General features: G+C 43.8%; 1 long non-coding RNA gene across 1 annotated transcript in view; it reads left to right on the top strand.

Annotated features, from left to right (window-relative positions):
* Nucleotides 1–1,146: 1,146 nt before the first annotated feature.
* LOC123621791 overlaps nt 1,147–23,287 on the top strand; it is a 73,092-nt gene continuing 50,951 nt past the window's right edge. Inside the window, exon 1 of the long non-coding RNA XR_006729260.1 lies at nt 1,147–1,242. This is a non-coding gene — a long non-coding RNA (uncharacterized LOC123621791). The remainder of the gene's footprint in view (nt 1,243–23,287) is intronic.

Here is a 23,287-nt window from a genome sequence, read left to right as displayed (position 1 = left end):
CCTGCATTGGCCGAGGGGGCGGGGAGCACATGGGGGCTGCCCCTGGCTCTCAGCAAACAGGGTTTAATTAATCAGGGCAGCCCTCCTGCAGCTCTCCTCTGCACCCAAAGGCTCAGGACAATCACTGTTGACAGAGCAAAGTTATCTGGAGAGGAGAAAAATCTCTTAGATTTCCTCTGCAAAATTAAGGAATTGTGCAAAGTAAATGCATGGTATCTAATATCAATGTAACTAATTCTGCACACAGTAGAACTAGGGTCATTTGAAATGCAAAGGGTTGGGTGCGAGAGGAAAAGGAAGAACTTTCCTTCAGCAGCTCATTTGTCCAACGCAGGTCAGAGCTACAAAGAGGGAGTCCCATCGAGAACAAAACTAACTCACGAATCCAGTTGGTTAGAGCATCGTGTGAATGCAGCCAAGAAATGGACTTCATCCCTTGGAAAGTCAAAGCATTTGCCATATCCTGTAGCATTGGACCATGTCCCATCCTCTGGCCAGTACCTGTCCTTGCTCAAAGGGCAGACGATGTGACAGACTCGTTCAAATCTACCTCTCAGCCCTGGGGAGGAATTCATGGCTCCTGCATTGGCTTGATTATCTTTGCACAAGGAGGCTGTCCCCAAGATGGCAAAGGCATTTTTACCAAAACAAATCAGCTGTTTGTTTTTAGATTCGTGCTACGGTATTTTGTGTGAACTGATGTTGAATTAAACGTTATAACTCAATAACTGATATGACTTACGTGTTAGGAAGAGTGGTGCTTTGGAGACAAAGAAAGAAGACCATGAAAACCAGCAATGTTAAGACAGACTGAAAGAAGTTCTTTGTCATTGAGAAGTCACGGTCATTTATAGGAAAAACATTCTTGATCTTTAAAGGAAAAAAAAATGAAACCAAAGAAAATAGTGATATAGTTTGGATATTTGTCCCCGCCAAATCTCATGTTGAAATTTGATCCCCAATGTCAGAGGTGGGGCCTAACGGGAGGTGTTTGGGTCATGGGGGGGCGGATCCCTCGTGAATGGCTTGGTGCCCTCCTGTGGTAGGTAATGAGTGAGTTCTCACTCTATGAGTTCCCGCGAGATTTGATTGTTTAAAAAGCCTGGCACCTCCTCCCTTGCTTCCTGTCTCGCTGTGTGGCACACCTGCTCCCCCTTCACCTTCCACCATGACTGGAAGCTTCCTGAGGCCCTCACCAGAAGCAGATGCTGGCGCCATGCTTCTCACACAGCCTGCAAAACTGTGAGCCACAGAAACCTCTTCTCTTTGTAAATTACCCAGCCTCAGGCGTTCCTTTATAGTAATGCAAATGGACTAAGACAAATGGTTGGGAAATTGAGTTTCAATGTCTTGCCTCTGCGTGGTTTAATATTTTCTAGTAAAATCAAATACAGGCAATGCTTGCTTTGCGTGGTCATGATGAATGTCATTTTGAAAAAAATTTTTTGTTCATTCAAAATGTTTTTGAGTCCTAATGTGTGGAAGGCACTGTGGAGAGTAGGACCAGGTGGGATTACGATAGTAGATTCTGCCCCCAAAGGATTTTACAATGGAGAAACAAGATGGCAACTATACAAAAGGACTATAATACACGTTAAATATGATTTTTTTTTAAAAAAAATAAGTTTTTTTTACTGACTTTCAGCTATGTGCCAGGCTCTGGGCTAAGCACTTTCCATGATTTAACTTATTTAACTTTCACAATCACTGGGTACCTCATTTTGCAAAACAGACAAACACAAGCTGTGACTCAGAGATGGTAAGTGATTTGTTCAAAGTAACACAGCTAGAAAGTAGCAGAACTGGGTCTTGAACCTCACAATATAAGTATAACTGAAAGACAAGAGTCTACTTGTACTTAGGAGACGAGAAATTAAGGCTTCTTGGAGGAAGTGGCATTTGACCTCGACCTAGATGAATTACTAGGATTTGAGGAGAAGGCATTTGAAGAGGTTCTAGCATAAACAGAGGCAGAAATCAAGAAAGCTGAGTGTGTTTGAGGAGGACAAGAAATTTGTGTTTGGTTGGAACTGGTGAACAGTAAAGATGGAAATAAGCTTGGAAAGAAAATTTGAGGTCAGATCACAAGAAGCCTTAAATGCCAAGCCAGTTTGAGCTTGGTTGAAAAAAAGCAATAGTAGCTTTTGAAACCTTTGAGCAGAGAAGTTGAAGGAGGAAAAGCTGTGTTTGGTCATGAGTAAACAGGCCACCTGTGTGAAAGGTGGATTAGATCAGGACAGTCTGGTCGGAGACCAGTTAGCAGCTCTGAAAAGGGCAGTGGCAGGGGAAGGGCAAGCGTGAAATGAGCCGTTGCTGGGCAGCAGAACGGGTAGCATTTGTGATGACTGCAGGAGGCGAGGGGCTGGGGAGGGGGAGGAGGACTAACAGATAACCTGGTGAAAAGTCTAGACACTTCTTTATTTTCTTGCAATTTACACTTTGTTTCTGCTTTAACATTTATCTTTGATCCCCAGGCAGGAGCCAAATAGGAATTTTACTGCAGATTCGTTTTGAGAGAGTCAGTGAATGCCAATGGAACAAAGCTACCTAAATTATGAGCTGTAAAACTTCAAATCTCTTCTCCCAATGAAAATCTCATTAGCCTACCATTGGAAACGTAGCACATTCAGATCGGACTTTGGCTTGTACGGTTTGATCCCTTTAAAGCGATAGTTTTTCAGGAGTGTGGCAGGAAGCCTGAAATTTCAATTAGGTAAGCCAGAGGTTTACCTGTTGGAGGAGAGACCGTATTATCTTCCTGTTGCTAGGCGATGGGTCTGTAAAGCAATCGTTCAGTCTTAAAGGATCAGACCTCTTTTAAAATTCCTTTTCTTTCGAAAACAAACATCTGTTTAAAACCAACCCCAAACGCTCAGCGCTCAGTTCTGGTTCCATAAGGGAATAAGACAGCTTCCCTGCCGTGGGTCTCCCAAACCTGCTCACCCCAAATTTACATGACAAGCAGCATTTACTGTATCTATGGGGACAGGCAATAACAATGACAACTTAGATTAATGCTAGGATCCATCCTCGTTGCTTTGTGTGCATTGTTGCATCACAATTCTATGGCACAGGTACTATTTTTCTTCCCTTTAATGATAGTATGATAGTTAATTTTACGTGTTAACTTGGCTAGACTATGGCATACAGTTGTTTGGTCAAACGCTAGTCTAGATACTGCTGAGAAGGTATGTTATGGATGCGAGTAACGTTTAAATCAGGCCAGGTGTGGTGGCTCACGCCTGTAATCCTAGCACTCTGGGAGGCCAAGGTGGGAGGATCCCTTGAGCTCAGGAGTTTGAGACCAGCCTCAGCAAGAGCGAGACCCCATCTCTACTAAAAACAGAAAGAAATTAGCTGGATAACTAAAAACGGAAAAAATTAGCTAGGTGTGGTGGTGTACACCTGTAGTCCCAGCTACTCGGGAGGCTGAGGCAGGAGGATCGCTTGAGCCCAGCAATTTGAGGTTGCTGTGAGCTAGGCTGATGCCACTGCACTCCAGCTCTGGCAACAGCGAGAGACTTTATCTCCAAAAAGAAAAGAAAAAAAATTTAAATCAGCAACCTTTGAGTAAAGCAGATTACTCTCCATAATGTGGGTGGGTCTCATGCAACCAGCTGAAGGCCCTAAGAGCAGAGATTAAGGTTTCTCGAAAAAGAAGGAATTCTCCTCAAGACTGCAACATAGAAACCCTGCCTTGAGGTTCCAACCTGCTGTCCCGAGGAACTCAGACTCTAGAAGACTGCAATGTCAACTCTTACCTGAATTGCTCACCTGCTAGCCTGCCCTACAGATTTTAGACTTGCCAGCTCCTGTAGTTACGTAAGCCAATTCCTTGAAATGAATCTCTCTCTCTCTCTCTTCCCCTCTCCGTGTGTGTACCTATCCGTCCATCTATCTCCTATTGGTTCTGTTTCTCTGGAGAACCCTGACTAGTACAGATGAAGAAACTGAGGCCTGCACAGGCTACCTTGTTCAAGGTCACACGGGTCATAAGTGGTGGCAGCAGTACTGGAGGGAATTGTTTGCGGAGAGCCTGGTCTCCTCACTGCTAGACTGTACTATCTCCTGCACAAGGAAAGGGAGTGAGTCGTGGCTATTATATTCAAACTTGATATCCAAATCCCAGACAAAGCAAATTTTTAAATGAATTCCATTAAATTCCAAATAGGAAGATGTAGATACTAGAGGAGACTCTTCTGGGCTTCTTCTCCTGACTGTGCTTCCTCCTGGAGGGGAGAGAGTCAATCTGAGCCGGCCGAGAGGTGTGGTCGTCTCTTTTTCCTGCACCTCTCGCTTGGTGCCGTCCCTGTGAATTCTGCATGTTCTGTCCCCTACAAGTGGTTCTAACAGTGACTCATACTTCCAGCTGAAGAAAGAGGAAGACAGTTTGGGTTTGAGTCCTGGGAGAGAGACATTCACAACAGTGTCATAAACATCTTTCTCTTATGTTAAAGACACAGGGGCTTGGACTCCCCTTGGAGATCAGGAGTGTGTATGACATTTATAAAGCCCTTTTAAGATAGGAAAGCCTCACCTCCTGAGCTGGAACGTAGCACTGTCTAGGGAATGCAGGAGGTGTGTGCCTCCAGATCCTAGAACGGCACGAAGGGCAGTGATGCAGCGAGGTGCCATCTTCCTTGGGCTATATTCACTGGGAACCATTAGAACTGAGCGTATACAGGGCCCAGGCCAAGGTGGGAACTTCTCTGATAAAATAGCAACTTCTGGGAGATTCTTCACTAAAAACCTGTACCCTAGCAAGGGGATACGGGGGTAAGTTGTTTGCACAAATGGCCACAGTCATTTCCTCCTCTGCCCTGGGGTAGTCCCCTCTCACACTGACACTGGGCTTGGCTGTGTGAGTTGTTTTGGTCAACAAGATAATAGCAAATGTGACATAATCAGAGACTTGAAAAATAAGTGAGCACCGGGACTCTTGTTCTTTCTGTTTTTTGGAACCCTGAGACCAACATGTGAAGAAGCCCAGGCTAGCCTACTGGAGGACGGGAGGCCATGTGGAACAGAGATGGTTCACCTCAGTGAGGGCTCTGGACCGGTCACTCTGCCAACTGCCAGTCATACAAGTGGGGCCATCCCATCATTTGACTATAGCACATGAGAGTGTTTGGCGGAGACTAGCTTAGCCGTTCCAGAAGAAACTCCCAACTGACCTGCAGAATTGTGTGAGCTAAATAAAATGGTGGTTGTTTTAAGCTACTTCATTTAACAGAGATTTGTTATGCAGCAAAACTAGCTGATAGATACCACCACTCTTCACTAAATAAAGATACTGTTTCCTCCCAGCAAGTTTCTAAAATGGACATCTATCAACTTAAACAGACCCAACATACCCACAAGCTGTTCACCTATGAAAGGAACTTGAATTTATTTCTTTTCTACATATGATTTATGATTTATACTTCAACAATCCAGTTGTTATAACACACCAATATCAAAGCATGCTAATGTTCTCTAAAGTCAAAATTCAACAATTAAGGGTGTTTGTTTCATAGTGAATTCTGGAGTTTCTTTTGTACCTTGATGTTGGTGTGATCAAAGGCCATAGCGATGTTAACATTAATAATGTTTAGAATTGACATGGTAGTTTACATTTCTCCAAACACCCAACTGTTGTTAGACAATTCCAGCAGTTTTTTGATAAGTGGGAGAGTATATATTCTAACGTGCCACCAGAATATAAGCTTTATAAGAGCAGCCCTATTATCTATTTGGTTTTATTGTTTTTCCACAGCACCTAGAATCTGGAACATAGTAGGTGCTCAATAAATATTTGGTTAATGAATGAATGATGATTATGGACCCAAAAGACTTGATTAAGTGTATAGCTCCTTTAGGGTACTATAAAACATTTGTTCATATTTTCTATTATTTTGTCAGCTGGATTGCTGCCTTCCCTGTTTAATTATCTTTCCAACATGATTCCTAATGTTAAAAAAATTCCAATAACTCCTTTTTAGAAGTAATATGTTAATTTTCCTTAAGTTCTGCAAATCATCAATCATTCCGAAAGAGCTCTACACTGCTACTGTTTGTATTATCTCTATTTATATTCCTTCTAATCTAATAAGGAAGAGAACTCTCCATGACCTGTAATAATTGATAAGACCATTCATTACGCAATTCGAAGGCACGAACGCGATGTTGTGTGGAGTCATTTTCATTTGAATGAATGCCAATCATGTTCTGTTCTCAAGCCTGAGCTGTTACCTTAAGGAAAACTATTGAGAAAACCTAGAAGAGTTTGGGCTGTAGTTTAATCAGATATTATTTTTAAAAAGGCTACTGAGGTGGGCACAGTGGCGTGCACCTGTGATCTCAGCTACTCCGAAGGCTGGGGCGGAAGGATCGCTTGAGCCCGGGAGTTCCAGACCAGCCTGGACAACATAGCAAGACCTTGTCTTGAAAACAAAACAAAGGCTGGTGGATTCCAGCAGTGTAGGCAAAGTTTGCACTAAAACTGAGTTCTTAGCTCTGCCTGCACACTTGAATGACTCAGGGTGTTTTTAAAAATATTCTATGTGATATATGGGTATGAATACATAGGAACTTTGTATATTCTCTGTCAATTTTTATGTGAACCTAAAACTGCTGTAAAGACTAAAGTCTACTAATTGAAAAAAAAGAGAGAGAAAAAAAAAGATGCCAACACATGCACGCGCGTGCGTGCACACCCACACACACACAAATAAATGCTGATGCCTGGTCCCCGCTCCAAACCAAATGAATCCGAATTTCCGAGGCTGGGGTCCGGGCATCAGAATTTTTTAATGCTCGCTAATGGCTTTGAATGTGCATCCAGGTTTGAGCAGGATTAGCTTAAAGGTGCTGCAGCTTTTCTGGCTAATGGAAGTAGCCCCCTGATGGCAAATGGGTCAAGGAGTTTGATTATGCCTTAAAATGTCTATTAGATGCTGAGTGGAATGACGTATAGAAGTGCTACAGGTCCAGAATCGTGCTAATGTCTGGAAATAGGGAAGCACTATTAAACAATGTGTTAATCACTAAGGAATCATACGGGAAGAAGGCACCTCAAAATCAGCGCTCTGCTTACTGTATGACAACCTCTGCTGCCTGTCCGTGCAAGACAATGGGCTTGAATTTAGCGACTGTGAGCACAATGGGTTCAAGGAGACAGCCCCCCCCCTCTGCTCATATGTTTACAGTGAGATAGTCTCAGGGTTGGCTCAGGGTCCTAATTACGGTAATAACTGAGCATCCTTGGAGATAAACTGCAGGCAGGATCCTAATTAATGAGCTCCATTCATCTGAAGCAAAGAGCCCACCTACTGTGCAGGAGAGACCCGTATCCATCAATCCCGCATGAGACTTGGGGCCCGCAGAAGGTGTTCTATTAATGCCATTTAACATCTTTTATCAGTGGCTCTCAGAGCACTTTATAAACATTAGCTCTCACTGCACTCTTGGGAAAGTTACTGCTAACACGTGAAAGCCCTAGCCTCGGATCACCCTTGGAGATCTGGCTGCCTGCCTCTGGCGCTGAGACGTACAGGAGGCTGGAGGAGGGAACAGCAGTGGTTAGGAGGGGAAAAGAAAGTACAGAATGTGGTGTTTCTGGTCACCAGACCTTCTGGCTCAGTTGAGATCATAGGTAAATCTCAGATTCCAGCATCTCCATTGAGAAATAAAGATAATGCTGCTTCTTCCCAGCTCCAAAGGATTGTCTTGAGAGGGGATCTCTGTCTCTTTTACAGGCACCAAATGCTCCTTCAAGCCCCAGACTGTGCTTGTCCCCAGGCAATACTGGACCTCAGTGAAGTAAGTGTTCCAGTTGGCCAGGGTTCAGCTGTGTGGCCCCAGGCTAATGACTCACCTCCCCTGGGCTTCGGTCCCCCCATGGCCCGAAATAAGGTTTATCCCTCTACTCATTCCACAGGGCTGTTGTGAAGGTTAAGGTAGGGGAGCTTCCTCATTAGGATTCTGCCTGCACTCTGCACACTATTCGAACACCGTATGAAAGTGTCGGGAACATAGTTCTCAGTAATGTGACCATTGTGACTGTTAACGTCTTCCCTTCCCTTGGTACTGGAGTAGGGAGACCAGTTAGGGGACAGTTACAGAATCCAGGCAAGATGCACAGAGGCCTCGTTCAGAGAAGTAGGTGGACCTCAGAGCCGTTTGAAATGCGGGGTGTTGCTTCAGCTGCCATTTAATCCGGGGCAGAGGTGTCTGGGTGTCCCTTTTGGCTCCTGTTTCTGCCCCTCTAGGGATGACCCATTGTGCTTGTTTCGTTGAGCTGTTACAATACAGCACTATGGACCCGGTGGCTTAGAACAACAGAAATGTATTGTCTCACAGTTCAGGAGGCCAGAAGTCTGAAATCAAGGCTCCCTGTGAGGTTCCGGGGAAAAATCTGTCCCTTACTTCTCTCCTAGCTTCTGGTATCTTCTGGCAATACATGGCATCCTTTGGCTTGGAGATGTATCACTCCAGTCTCTGCCTCCATTGTCACATGGCCTTCTTCCCTATGTGTCTCTGGGTCCAGATTTCTCTCTTCTGATAAGGACACAAGGCATTGGATTAGACGTACCCTACTCCAACAAAACCTCATCTTAACTTGATTACATCTGCAGAGACTCTTTTTCCAAATAAGGTCACATTCACAGGACCTGGAGGTTAGGACTTGAACATTTTTTTGGGGGGTGGCACAGGGACACAGTCAACTTGCCTACAATACCCCTTAAGAGGTTTTGGTCACAGCAAAGACAATTCAGCAGCCACTGGCATGGTTTTATTGCCACCACCCTCCAGATACCTTCTTTGCCCCAAGTAGGCTGGGAAGGAGGGTCTTGGCAGGTAAGACTATGCAGCCCTCCTTGGGGTTTGCACTCCCTCTAGGTGAGCCCAGTGTCTGAGCATCAGAGGGAGGCTGTGAACCTGCACCAGCCTCCCACAGGCTCTGGAGGAGGCGACAGACAGGGTCCGCCCTTAGCCAGCCCTCACAGGCCAGCGCCAGCTGACCTGGCCTCCTTATCAGGGCTCTGAGCCTCTCAAACCGATGCCCGATCACCTAACAACAGGTGTTATTCCTGGGACTTCTAGAAATAACTTATCACATTCACCAATATTAAATATACACTTTTATAACAAATACAATTCAAATGCTTCAGAAGCAGACTTCCAAGAACCTGCTCAACACCAGAGTAACGACATCATCCCTAAGTGTTTCTTTATTACAGGTGAATGTCAATTCATTTGAATAGTAAAATTATTTTTCCTAATACAAAGATCAGACCACCATTAAACATTTTCCTTTTTGCACACTATTGAGCTTGTCACTGGCAGAACGTTGTCAAGTTTCTTCTCGGGGGCACTGGCCTACCTGAGGACTTGCTAATGCCCCAGGAGGGGTATAATGAATGTGATGTTCCTGATGAGAAGTGGGTGTGAAAGAGGGGACTTCCTGGTTTGGGTATTTTATGATAGTTCTGCCATTTCAGCAAATGGCACACTGGAGGAGGAGTTGGTCTGTGTGTGATGGTGTGTGGAGAAAGCAAACTGGTTTTCCTCTGCTCTCACTACACAATGCGTGGGGAGTTCTCCCCACACACCAAGCAAGTGATCATTTCTGCAGCAGACTCCAGCTGGGGTCCTCTCGAGCAATTCCGACACTATCTCCCTGGAGATGCCAATCCCAAGCCCCAGGCTGTCACCTCAGTTTCTGACTGACTGAATCCTTCTTGGGTTCGGTTAATTTGCTAGAGTGTCTCACAGAATTCAGGGAACACATTCACCAATATATTACAAAGGATATGGCAAAGGATACAGATGAAGAGATGCACAGGGCAAGGCATGTGAAGGGGCACCGTGCCTCCCGCCCCCACATGCCACCCTCCAGGAGCCCCCACGTGTCCAGCTCTCCACACCTGGTCCTCTTGGGCCTATGTGGAGACTTCACAGGGGATAGGACTGCTGGAGGCACACAGTGCACAGAGCTGTGGCTGGATGAAAAGGCTGTGATCTAATGCTAACAGACTGAGCACAGGGCCTGTGTGTTCAGATTCCTCTTGGCCTCTCTGTGCAGCATCCTTCCTCCAGGGTGTGGGGCAGGACCCCTTCTGAAACGAGCGTCCTATGACCTACAGTCAGACAGGGCAGATCAGAGAATTTCTTTTATGGCCTGCTCCAAGACAGAAAGGCAGGGGAAGAGTAAAGTATATTTTAGTTTCTGTGATCTGTCTTGGGGAGAAAAGGGAACGGGTGAAAGGAGGGCAGGAGAAGGTCAGAGAGGGAGAGATTCTGCTTTCTGAGTCTGCTTCTGAGGCCCTTCAGAAGCTGCTTCAGGAACCAGGGACACAAGGCCAAATGCTTTAACCAAAGGAACACTTATTGTCTTAGTCACTCTAACGAGGGCCATGGGAGTTGGGAGTCAGGAACTCTGGGCAAAACCATTGTCTACATATCAGATCATCACAGGTGGGGAGAGGCCAAAAGGAGTTCAGATTTGAACATGTAGAGTTTGAAATGTATGTGGGACGCCTAGGGGAGGTGTCCAGGGGGCCAGTGTCTCTGGGGTCTAAAGTTCTGCAGTGGGACCTCTCCCATGGGTGTTGACTCGGGATCATCAGCTTATGCCCGTCCGTGAGGCCAAAGGGTGGGTCTGGGCACGCAGAGTGTGTGCGGAGCGAGAACCAAGTTGAAGCCAGAATGGAAGCGGGGTGTGGGGGGAGGAGAGCAGCCCGGGAGGAAGCCTGTGGGGCGGGGTGGGGATGGCAGGGACAGAGCCAGTGGTGGGAGGTGAACGTGGAGCCTGGTGTGACAGGAGAGGGACAGAGACAATTGTCTATTTAAAGAAGGGCTGGGTTGTCCGCAGGATAAACTGCTGCTCGGTTGTCCAGCCAGATAAGCACTAAAAAGCATCTGTTGAATTTTAGGAGAACGGGGTGGTTGGCAGAGTGGAAAGAATGCAGGTCTGAAAGTTATGGTTGACAGATGAAGAAATAGATTACACAAAGTATACAAAATTATTTGAAGAAAATTGGCTGTAAAGGGGTGAAAGAGAGAGAGAGCACGCAATTGCTGGAAGTGGATGTAGAATTTTTTGTTTTCTCTTAGATGGCTGAGGCTGAAGCATGTTCACGTGCAGATGGGAGAAAACCAGGAGAAAAGGAAGGCTCAGGGGTCCAGGAGAGAGAAAGAGACAGGATGAGAAATGGAGCGAAGTTCTCAAGAACTGTTGGGATCCAATGCCTTGGACCAAGGGAGGGCACTTCTTATTTTCATGAAAAGGTACCTCCCCGGGTCAGGTGCAGTGACTGAGGCTTGTAATCCTTGCACTCTGGGAGGCAAAGGCGGGAGGATCACTTGAGCTCAGAAGTCCAAGACCAGCCTCAGGAAAAGTGAGACCCCATCTCTACAAAAAATAGAAAAAGTAGCCAGGTGTGGTGATACATGTCTGTAGTCCCAGCCACTCGGGAGGCTGAGACAGGAAGATCGTTTGAGCCCAGGAGTTCAAGGTTGCAGTGAGCTATGATGACGCCACTGCACTCTAGCCAGGGCAACAGAGAGAGACCCTATCAACAAAAACAAAACAAAACAAAAACAATTTCCTCTCATGTCCAGGCTCAGCCTGACAACCCTCCTGCACTCCGGCCTCACTTCAGGAACCACCTGGGTGTTTGGCAAGAGGCCTCCTCCTTCCCTCCTCCCCTCCTCCTTCTCTCCTCCCCTCCTCCTTCTGCTCTGCTCTTCTGATCTTGTTTTTTCTTATTGTTCCCCTCCCCTTCTATCAGTGACTCCAGTTTACAAAGGGATACCTATCTAACCTTCCCCTGGCAGAGCTCACCATACCCCAGTCCCTGCCATACCCACCTACTCAAGCTTTCCCAGTGCCTGCCTACTTCCTGCATTGAGTATGAACTCTTTGGGTTATTAATATTTTCAACGTCTTCATTATCAGATTCATTACTAACTTTCCAGTCAGTCTTACACCCCAGCGTTCACCTTTGCCCCCATACAAGTGAGTCACTGTTCCCTCCAGAAGCCCCACACATCCTACTGCTCTGACTCCATTCATGCTGCTCTCCCACTTTGAAATAACCACCCTTGTGTCCCCAGCCCCAACAAACCCTGCCCAGCCTAGGTGGCCCAACTCAAGCATCATCCAAGCCCTGTTTCTTGTGCACTTTGATGAATTTGTCCCAAGATTTCGCCACATTCTTTTCTCTGGTATCAATTACACTTAGCACTGCACAGGTTAATTCCTGCTTTCCTAGGGGTGAGGACTGTCTGATCTAGGGTAGATTATAAAGTCCTTGAGGGCAGGTCCCATGTCTCTTGATGCCTCTCCTGCATTCCTGGCCATACCTGGGGCAGCTGAGAGAGATGGGGAACCTTGATTTGGACAAATATCTCCTTGAGAAATGGAAAATGGATTAGTTTAGTCCAAATAGGCAATCAGCAGAAGGTTGAGTTGGAAGGGATTACTCAGTCTTGTGTCAGCCCCTCAGAAAGGTGAGGAAACTCGCTTAAGATCATACATTTATTCAGTGACACAGCTAGGACTTAAACTTAGAATTCCCGACTTTCGGACAAATGCTTTTCTCCTTATACCACACGGGTGAATGTTTTGCACAGGCAAATTTCAGGCTGAATTTGCTTTAACTTGAAGTGGCAAGTTCACAACTCTGACTGCTCTTTGTGTCCCATGTTCCCCAGGCATCTGAGCACCTCCAACTCTCGCTTATGGTCATGTTCATCTTCCTTCGGGATATGGGAAACACAGTCTTGAACGTGGCCCTAGAAATCCTCCAGCTTCTTCTTGGAAACCCCATCGCTGGGAAGCCTATGGTCCTAAGGAGGCAGATAAACCTACATGGCCACCTTATGAATAATGTTACTTACCAACTGGGTTTAAATTAGAAAATTTCATAGGACTTGTTCTAGGAGCGTGGTGAGCAGTGATAGATTAAGTGATCATTAGATAATGAGAGTAGGTTTTAATCATTCACGCTGAGATGAACACCCGTTGCTGAATAACTGATTGCTATTGGAAGCCACTTTGTTCCTCATGGGACAGAGCTCGCCCACAACCTGCTGCTCTTGGTGACACTGCGTGGGAAGGAGTTTGCAGTGATGGAGCAAACCTGGGCTCCCGTAGCAGGTTACTGTGTGTTCAATGATTTGTTAACAGTAAATGGTGACAGACGTCACCATTGTGAATACTATAAAAGACACAAAATCAAATGCGAACCTCTGGAAGTATTTAATGCTGAGTCAACATTTAACTTAATTCCCTCGAACAAATGATGATTCTCCTTATATTCATGTTGCCTCCTTTCCCACCATAACTCATGTCTGACATTTTCCAACACCCTAAATCTCTAATGTACCTTCTCTTAAAACTGTAAAAACCAATTCACATCTGAGTCATTATTGTTCCTTGTCTAAAGTAGCATAGCAAATCATATATGTAAGCAAAATTTTCCATCCAGCCATGAAAAGTATATAACCAATATACCTGGAGACAGCCTGCTATAAAATAACAAATTCAGCATTCTTGTCTAGTGGCATGAGATCATTGTATGTCACATTAGTTAATGTGTAATCTTTCTTTAAATGCTTTACTTCCCTCTCCTGCACCAAGTTATCATCAAACCTTGACTTTCCCATGGAAAACTGTCAAAATTCTGCGCTATTCACACTACCCCTCAAATTATAACACACGGGCCACACGCTCTAATCCCATTACCCATAAATTTAATGCTACAAATTATATGTAGACCATCATTCATTTCTAGAAAATGTTGTCACAAAGTGACTGTCATAAAGCAAGCTACATTTTCCCATGGGAACTGTGCTATAACTGGAGGTTGCAGTTCTGATCCAGAATGCAACATCAAATAAATAATGGCTATGTGAAATATGTGCCATAAAATCAAATATACAAAACTGTTAACCTCTTCAATTAATTAAAGTAGTAATCCCTATAAATTGGTCATGAATGTACTGTGCACATTATATAACAGGCTCCCAATGGGCTATAAAGTGCATGAAAAGCACTTAAAAATTATGAGTGGCCAAATCAAAGATGTGACCTAAAATAGAAGCTGAAATTCACTTTAAATCATAAATTAACAATACTCCTGTGTGCTTTATTGGGCTATGGAAAAAGTTTCTCTAGGTGAATGTGTGAGAAAAGACTTGGGTTGTATGGATAGTGCCATTAGCAGTGGGGCTGGGTGGAGGGAGAACTGGACTGGGATTCAGGCCACTTGAATCAAACCCAGTTGTTTCCTATGAGCGAGACAACGTATAAGGTGCAGGTTTAGCTCTAGCTGAGGTCTTTGGACCTCACTTCGTTAGCTAGTGAACATGATGTTGGAGTAATGACCTCCAGCTCTAAACCCCCGTGATTCTATAACCTATGAGGGTTATGAGGATGATGTGCATAGCCAGGTGTCTTGAAATGTTGCCTAAAAATATCTAGGCTAATGTTTTTATATTTTCCTAGATACATTCAGCTTTAGCAAAGCAGAGGGATTCAAAGTCATTTCATCTCCATTAGGGATGTCTGAAAATATTTTAATAGTCCATCTGTGTGGAGATGGACATGAGACGAGGTTTGAGGAGTAGGACAAATATCTAGCTGAAAGTTTACTTGAGATGACAGGAAAGTACATGACCTCCCTACTGCCCTTCCCATCTCCTTGACTTAAAGCTACACGTGCAGCAGCTGCACATCAATTCATACAAATGTTGGGGAAAAAACAAGCCTTTTAAATTATTTTACTGGACATGTGGTTGGACATTGTCAAATTAATTCACACTTCATTAGAAACCTGCCAAAATTAAAGGTATCTTTCCATTTCTGGTAACATGCTAGGCTGGATACCATACTGACTCTGCCCCTGAAATTATTGAAAAATTATTTTCAAATGCATCAATGAGCGAGCAAGAAGGTAGAGATACTCAGATACCAAAAGCCAAGTAAAGCTTTAACCTATGGAAGTAGATAGAGCACTGAATCAGCCTTTCGCCATGAGTGTATTTACTGATACCCAGTCAACTCGAGCTTGGCTTTCAAAGCCTAGTAGGGGTGGGAACATTTGACAAAACCCAGGACCCACCTATGATTAAAGGTCTTGTGCATAAAGCTGAGACTCAAAGGGCAATGTCCAGAGGGTAATGGTGAACTGGAAATAAATCTACACCTGGGCTGAAGGAGGAGGGGAAGCTACCAGGAAACTGCCCATCTTGAATCTTGGAGCTGAGTAGAGGGAAAATGAATCTTTCTTGAGAATTCAGAATTATAAGCCTACTTCCTACATATTTGTTGCCAAAAATTTACAACATTTGGTGACTCCTTAAACCTTAAGGCAAGGGTAGGCCAGGGTCAATTGGTGCCGCAGGCATCTGGCAAAAGAAATAGAAGTCCTCTCTGGAGAAAACTGTCTTTCATGCAGACCTGAAAAAAATCCCAAAGATGAAGTTCTAAGGAACATGAGTGCACAGTCAAAAATTATAAAATAATAAGGATACAAATATGAAGTTAAAACCATAAACAAAAAAGCAAGGGAGTGATCCTCAAATTAAAAAATAATTGTTTATCAGAGAGGGGAGGAGATGGGGGGCTCAGTTGTGTCACAGGTAATAGTAACACTGTTTTTCTAAAACAGGTTCAGGGGCTATCGTGTTATTATTTATACCTTAAACATATACATATTTTTGGTATATGTAAGATATTTAATTAAACAACTAAAAACAATGAAAAACCAAACAATAAATAACAAAAGTAAAATCTTTGAAATAATTGCTAAGGCAGGCAATATATTACACCAGCAGGCTCCAGCTAATAAGGAGGTTGAACTACCACTTAGGTATTCAGCTGGTTTTGGCATTTTGACATATGACATTTTATTAAGTTCTTACAAAAATCCCTTGAGATAGGCCTTATTAGCCCTATTTTATAGAAAAGGGACATTGAAGCATAGTGAGGTTAAGGAACTTGACCGAGATAAGTCGTAAATGATGGAATGGGAATTCAGATCCAACTCCAAATGTGTGTTCCAAAATCTTATTAAAGGCTAAATCAGGTGGGGAAAATTGAGATTTGGCTCTGCTTTCAGCAGGCTGGAACCAGGGCCTCTTTTTATCAACAGAGAGGCCCGACATACACACTGCAAAGGGCAGGTTGCCAAGGGAGACAGAAAACAGGAGTAAGGAAAATGGAGCCATTTCAGTCCCCAAAGATACGTGCAGCCCCTAGAAGAGAACCTGTGGGAAAAATGGATAGACTACAGCATGGTCCGCAGGCGTGGAAGTGGACGTGAAGACAAAAGGGCGATGGGAAGCTTCCAAGGTGAGCGATGGTGGGGAAGGCCGTTTGCAGGGCCCTGTGCGAGGTGCTGGAGTCAGTACCAGGCGAAGCCCAGCTGACGCTGCAAACTCCGACTACAAATTCTGCCTGCTGTCCTGCGAGGCTGCTCTCTGCAGATAAGGCTGTTCATCAATGCAGGCGCCCCCTTACTTTCAGAGGAGGCCAATTAACATGACTCATGGAGAAGAAAAACCTTTTCTCAGAATTTCATCTTTCAATAGTGAGCCGGGATGAAAACAACTTCGCAGAAGCGATTTAGGGCCCAAGAATTCAGCAAGAAGCAGAGATTTCTGATATGGTGTGTTTACTAAAAACACAGCAAATACTCTTTCCTTTGGACAGGCCTCGTTCTATAGGAACCATTGTCAGACATCTGCAGTTTTCACTTTCCCTCTGTGGCCCATCTGACTTCCAATAACCACCTCTTCTAAACTTTGTGCTAAGGAGCGTAGGTGTGACATTTCACAAGATCGTGACCTTAACACACTTAGGTGTTGAAATGAGACTTGTGAAATATTCAGTGTTAAGTCATCCCAGCAGCTGGTTGCCTACATTATCTGGGCAGTAAAAGGTCAAGTTCCTGTGGTTAGTCCTCCAATGTCATTTCCATTGTCTGCTGAAAGTGCCTTCAAAATAAAACAACGCTTTCATCTTCCGGGTCCCCCAGATCCGAGGTGGCTGTTCAGTGGCAGTCTCAGTGTTTGAGTCTGTAGGCCCCATTCCTCATGCTCTTCCTCCTTCCAAAAACCCATTTAAAACCGATTCTTCTCGCCATCATCCCCTCAACAGAAAACACTCCTTCACTTAACTTCACACTATATAATTGAACTTTCTGGATGAGAAGTTGCGCCTCAGACATTTAGCCGTGGTTTGGAGTCAATCAATCAATGGAGAAATTAAAGTGCTCTGAGACAGCTGTGGCTTCTGAGGATCAGAATCATTTTGTCTCGGTCATCTGACTTCATTTCCCACCCCTCCCTTTTAAGGTTGAGGTGAACTTGGTGGGCGAATCCAGTTTCCTTTTTTTTTCCTATTAGAATTTTAAATTTAATCATTACCATCAATCAACCAAAAATAATTTCATCGTGGTGTAATAGCAATTGCCATACTTCAAGAATTTAGAGAGTAAAATACAATGGAACTGTATCAATTCGGTGGCATTAAGTACATTTATGATGTTTTGCAACTATCTCCACTATTTCCAGAACTTTTTCATCATTCCAAACAGAATCTCTGTGCCTACTAAATAATAACTCCTCATTCCCTCTCCTCTCAGTCCCTGGCAACACTATTCTACTTTCTTTCCGTGAATTTGACTATTCTAGGTGCCTCACTTAAATGGGATCATGTAATATTTGTCCTTTTGTGTTTGGCTTATTTCCCTTAGCATAATGTTTTGAAGGTTCATCTGTATTATAGCAGGTATCAGAATTTCATTCCTTTTTATGGATGGATAATATTGAATTGTATGTATATACCACATTTTGTTTATCCATCTATCTGTTGATGGACACTTGGGTTGTTTCTACCTTTTGGCTATTGTGAATAATGCTGCTATGAACATTAGTGTAAAGGTATCTGTTTGAATCCCTGCTTTCCATTCTTTGGGTATAAATCCAGGAGTGGAATTGCTGGATCATATGGTAATTCTGTGTTTAATCTTTTGAGGAACAAGCCTCTTATTTTCAAACTCATAAGCAAATAGTCTGACTGTTGACTTTGAGAAAGAGGATGGCAGATGGATAATGCCTTAACCCCAGAGAATGAACCTCTCTCTAGTACAAGGGATTCTGGAAGCCTGGGCAAGCTAGTGAGAATAAAAATAAAAAAAAATATCCTTTTTGTGAGTTGAGTTTGAGGGAACACTTCAAATACCTGTGGTCACCACTTTTTCTATCTGCAATTATAAATGGTTCTGCTGGGCTGAATATAACCAGAAGCAGGAGCTACTATACTTATCCCTGGAATAATAGATCCATCCCTTTTGTTTCATTTAAATAAATTTGGGTATAATCAGAATAATAATCTAGTTTTGAGGAGGTAACAAAGTTTGTCTGCAGTCCCACAAGGAGCCAACAACAGATCTGGGATCCTATCACACTATCTGGTGGCTCTACTCACTGCCTTACCCAACAGGGAGAAAGGAAAACATGAAAAGAATGAATAAATGACAGAATTCCCAAATTTCTCAACTCTGTAGGTCCCTTTGGAAACCCAAGAGTTGAAAAACTCAAGGTGGAAACGAACCACTGAACAAGATGTGTCTTGAGGCTCTCCATGATTTATTTTGGAGATGCCGTGTAGAACTAATAAAACGGAACATCTAAATATTTTGAGACAAATGATTCACTTTCCACAAATATTTACTGAGCAGCGCTAGGTGACCAGCACTGTGTCTGACACCTTGTGGGATAAAAAGATGAGTAAGACACATTCCTTGTCCACCGGAAGCTTGCATCACAGAAGGGTAATTGAAACTACTGCCAGATCTCTTTAATTCTCTTAGGCAAAGTACTTGTGCCCTTAAGTAAGAATACAGATTATCAGCCTATATTATAATGAATGGAATAAGCTAATGATTGATGATATGGTATAAACCTGATGTGTCATCATAAGAGGAATTCAAGAGGAGGAAAAACAAATATTTATGTGCCATAGGCTTGGTAGACCTCATTTCATTTAATTCTCCCAGCAACCTTGCAAAGTATACACTAATGGCCCCATTTTACAAAGACAGAAACCAAGTCTTGGCGAAGTTAAGGAACCTGCCTACAGCTATGTAACCGGTAAGACTAGGACCCGCCTCTCCGGCTCTCCAGCGCCCATGCGGCTGTACCACATTGCTTCCGCTGCTCCTGACATAAGAATTTATCATATCCTTGCTGTGCTTTCCCAGTGCTTCTGAACAGGCCTCTGAGATGATTCAGTTAAGTGATGAACATATAGATGAGAAAGGCTTCCTATGCATATAGTTTTTTATTTGCCTATCCAAGATGAAGCTGGTGATGTTTTGGTCTGAATTATCACAGGAGAGACAGGGTCTTTGTGTGCCCGTAAGTCTTCTGCTCTGTTGAATCTCCACTCTGTGACCCTGAAAAGTCATAGTTCACAACAATCATTTAACTGAAGAAGGAGCAATAATATTCATGGAGAGAGAACGATGGTGCCGTGTGGGTATTTGGATGAATACTCTCCTGTAATAATCCCTACTTTTTAACACTTCTGGGCCACCCATCTTCTCACACCTCCCAAGTGTGTTATAGAATCTGACAGCTGTCAGCCCATAGCAGTAGAAGGTTGCTAGAATATAGCACATATCCAGTGGTTTTTTTTTTTTTCCAATCAAGTGCTATCACAAACTGTGATAGTTACTTCCTTGGACACTTAGTCTTCACAATATTCCCAGGTAGTTATTATTATCTTTATTTTCAGTTGAAGAACTGTAGTTTAAGGAGATGCCAAGCATTAGCGAATGGCAGATCTGGGATTCCGTCCTCCAGGGCTCTGCCTAACAGGGACTGAAAGAAGCATCCAGAAAGCCCAAGGAAATTGGTTATCAATGAGCAAGTCCTGAAAAGATGGTGAAAGTGATGTTAGGTGAACGTAAATATGTATTTGTTGTCATGTATTGCCTCTGCTTGGGGAGACCTCTGAGCTCAACTCAAGGAGCTGGTCAACTTTGAAAATGTACACCCTCCTTGGCTCTCCTTTGTCCCTCCCAGAGTCCTCTCCTCCCCTCTGGGGTCTTCTCTAGTATGCCCCTTTCAGCAGTGACTCACATTTTCCTTTCCTTCCTTTCATTCTTCCTGTATCTACTCTATGGGAGGCCCCCAAGGAGCTCATGGTCAAGGGGGAAGGACAGGCTTCTAGATAATTCACTGAAATGTGCCTTACAAAGTACATTCAGTCGCAGATTTAGTATGTTATTAGGAACCATTGAACGTTGGTAGAATCTCTCATGATTATAGAACTTAACGTCAAACTATTATTTTTGACATCCCTGATGTATGACTGCTCAGGGAAAAAAAAATGTTTTTTGCCATTTATCCCAGGTTACTACTTTCTACTTCCAATAACTAATCACCTTGATATGACGTTCCATGCTCCTAAGTAGCTGCTGGCGGCGGTGCTACTGGATTGCCCTTTCAGGGTGCTGTGAGGGGCCTCTCTCCTTGCTGTTATCCTTGGTGTCTTACCGAGGAGACTCAGAAGGAATATGGCCACATGTAAATAGGCCTGAGTTTTATTCATAGCTTTGCCTAACATTTAAGTGTAACGCCCAGTGCTCTGAGCAACATAAACAGCATCTTCGGATTCCTTGAAGCAACAACATTTCTACTGATAGTACTTGGGAAATTCATCTGGCCTGTGACTGTGACAACTTTGCAGTGGCTGTGAAACAGGGCTGGCGAGGAACAGGGGACAGTCAGCGCCTTCCCTTTCCACAGTCTAAGCTGTGGGGTCTTGTTTTTATTAGAAGCATGAAGCTGAGGCCAGACATGTTAATAAGAGGATTGAATGGACATTGGCCAAATGATCTCCATGCCCTGTTTCATCTCAGTACTGAGGCTGTTTTATAGAGAAGCCAGAACCTGCAATGGTATTTACTGAGCAAATTCCACCATCAGGCTACACCATATCAAGGGTCAGTGGGGAACATCCACGGCTTTTCTCCATTCCAGAAGAGTGAAGAAGAAACAAGAATATAGTCTGCCAGCAGAAATGCAGGTAGGTTACTTCTAGCCCAAAGACAGGTGTTTGCCATTCTTTTTCCCTGACTTCTGGAAACAGCTAACCTCTGAGTCCCACAAGGCCAAGGGCAGGGGACAGCAGATGGAGGTAAACAGGCTTGTCCCTCGGCTTCTTTCCCTGCAATGCAGCTGCTGTAGCTGGGATGCTGTTTTCTTGCTCTCTTTCTTATCAGGACCCATGATTAATGATATAATTCCTGGAAAATTCTTTAAAGCTTCTCAGGAGAAAGATCATATTGAAACGAATTACAACACAGTCTAAGACTCGAAGTGGTTCAAATCCTTCCAGTGTCTGGGTTGCTTCTCTCCTGACAGGGGCTCCTTTAAGATCAATGCAAACTCCTTCGGAGCACAACAATGCTGTCAGGACATTTCAGTAAATCATATCATTCATTCATGCATTCAGTCGGTCACCAAACATTTATTGAACATGTGTTACATGCCTGACACTGTGTTAGCCGTGGAGGTATCAGGGGCCATAAAGTAGTTCCTGGGCTTAGAGGTTCTCCTTGTGGTAGAGTGTTTCAGCATAAGATGTTGCATTTCTCCTCACGACAGCATGTGGAAGTAGATACCATTATTTTACTGATGAAGGAACCAAGGCTTTGGGAGGTCAAACTCTGTGCCAGAGGACTTATATGTAAAGCTTACCTCCAAATTTCCTTCTATTTTCAATGCATCGTGCTGCATGCTCACTTCATATGAGCTTTAGTTACTAGATTTTAATCAAAATAGACCAACCAATGTAAATACACAGACTAGACCCCTGGCATTTGTAGATTTAACTTTCCCGGCTTTGACTATTTGCTAGACTATTCTTGGGCACCATTAGCAAATGACCTAGAAGAGCCGCGACTTAGGAATTTAATTTCTTGAGACATGATCTGAATCTCTTGCCCTAAGAGGCTGGGCGGGGGAGTGGGGGCCGGTCACTCACATTCGTAGTGACTTACCTAGCGTCCTCAACTGTTTCGTCATGTTTTCTTTTATGTGTTTTACAGGGAAAATGCTACAGTTATCAATAGCATTTATGAATATTGAAATTTCAAGAGAAAGTCTCTGGAGGTGTCCAGAGACTGACTGTCAATATATTAAAAATGGCTAACATGGAAATTATTAAGTTTGGTTTGGGGATTCGGAGGTGGAATTTGATGTTCCTGGTGAGAACTCCTTGGCCGCTTGGCTCATCAAAGCCTCTTTTCTGCCCTCCCCGCTGCGCAGGAGGGGTGTACAGGGCTCAGGTTTGTGGTGCTTTGCAAGGGAACTTGAGTGATTGTGTCCTGTTGTACAAGACCTACAAAGAGACAACTCAGGGCCCTGCAGGCTCCACTGCTCCCAGTGTTTACTTCGTCCGTGTTCAGAGTGGTTAGTTAGCTGGGGTGGGTATTGCAGGGAATAGAGAGTTTTATGTGGCCTTGGCGATTTGCAACGGTTTTCTGTAATTATCTGTGTATCACAAGATTCGTAGAATGAGCAGGTCTTTCTGGGATAGAGCTGCGGCATGCACATCTGGTCTGGGCTCCTTATTGCTGATGACAGTCTAATCTACAGGGCAGTCCCTGACCTTAGAGGCCTCAGCAAGCCTTCCATTTCCATAAAGTGCCCCAGGTGGGAGAGTTGTGATGGGAATGAATATTGGATTTCAAAAATCTCTTTTTATTTGGAATAGGTATTAGTAAAATAAAACTCTCTACATCAGATAAGGGTTATTTTAACAGAGCAGAAAAAAGGAGAAATGAGATTTACGGCATCCCAACTGCAGAATCGCAAAGCAGGGCATGGAATAGTGGATTTGGGGTGGAGAATCGACAGCTCAAAAACCAACACAATCACTATTTCCAAAAACTATTCCAGTAAGCGGAACTTACAGCCCTTGTAGTACAACAGTGCTATATGCTCTGCCAAAAGGGGTAGGAATAGTAAAAATCTCATTTTTCACCGTTAGTCACCAATGACTTTAAATATTAAGTCAAGATTCTGTGAAAATATCTTTACTGACCACATGCTAATTTTCTTGCAACTGTGGAGTTTTATTTAACCAAATGTATGGATGTGATCCTTCTTGGTTGCAGATAAAGATGGCACTTCGATTTATTCATCTTAAAATGGCCGGCTTTGCCATTCATTCCATACATATAGAAATTTGGAAATGATTTCCAGAGGTCAAGAGCAAGTC

This window comes from Lemur catta, chromosome 16, assembly GCF_020740605.2.
Source record: "Lemur catta isolate mLemCat1 chromosome 16, mLemCat1.pri, whole genome shotgun sequence".
NCBI lineage: Eukaryota > Metazoa > Chordata > Mammalia > Primates > Lemuridae > Lemur > Lemur catta.
Note: the sequence above shows the minus strand (reverse complement) of the source record. Positions and strands in the feature narration are given on the sequence as shown.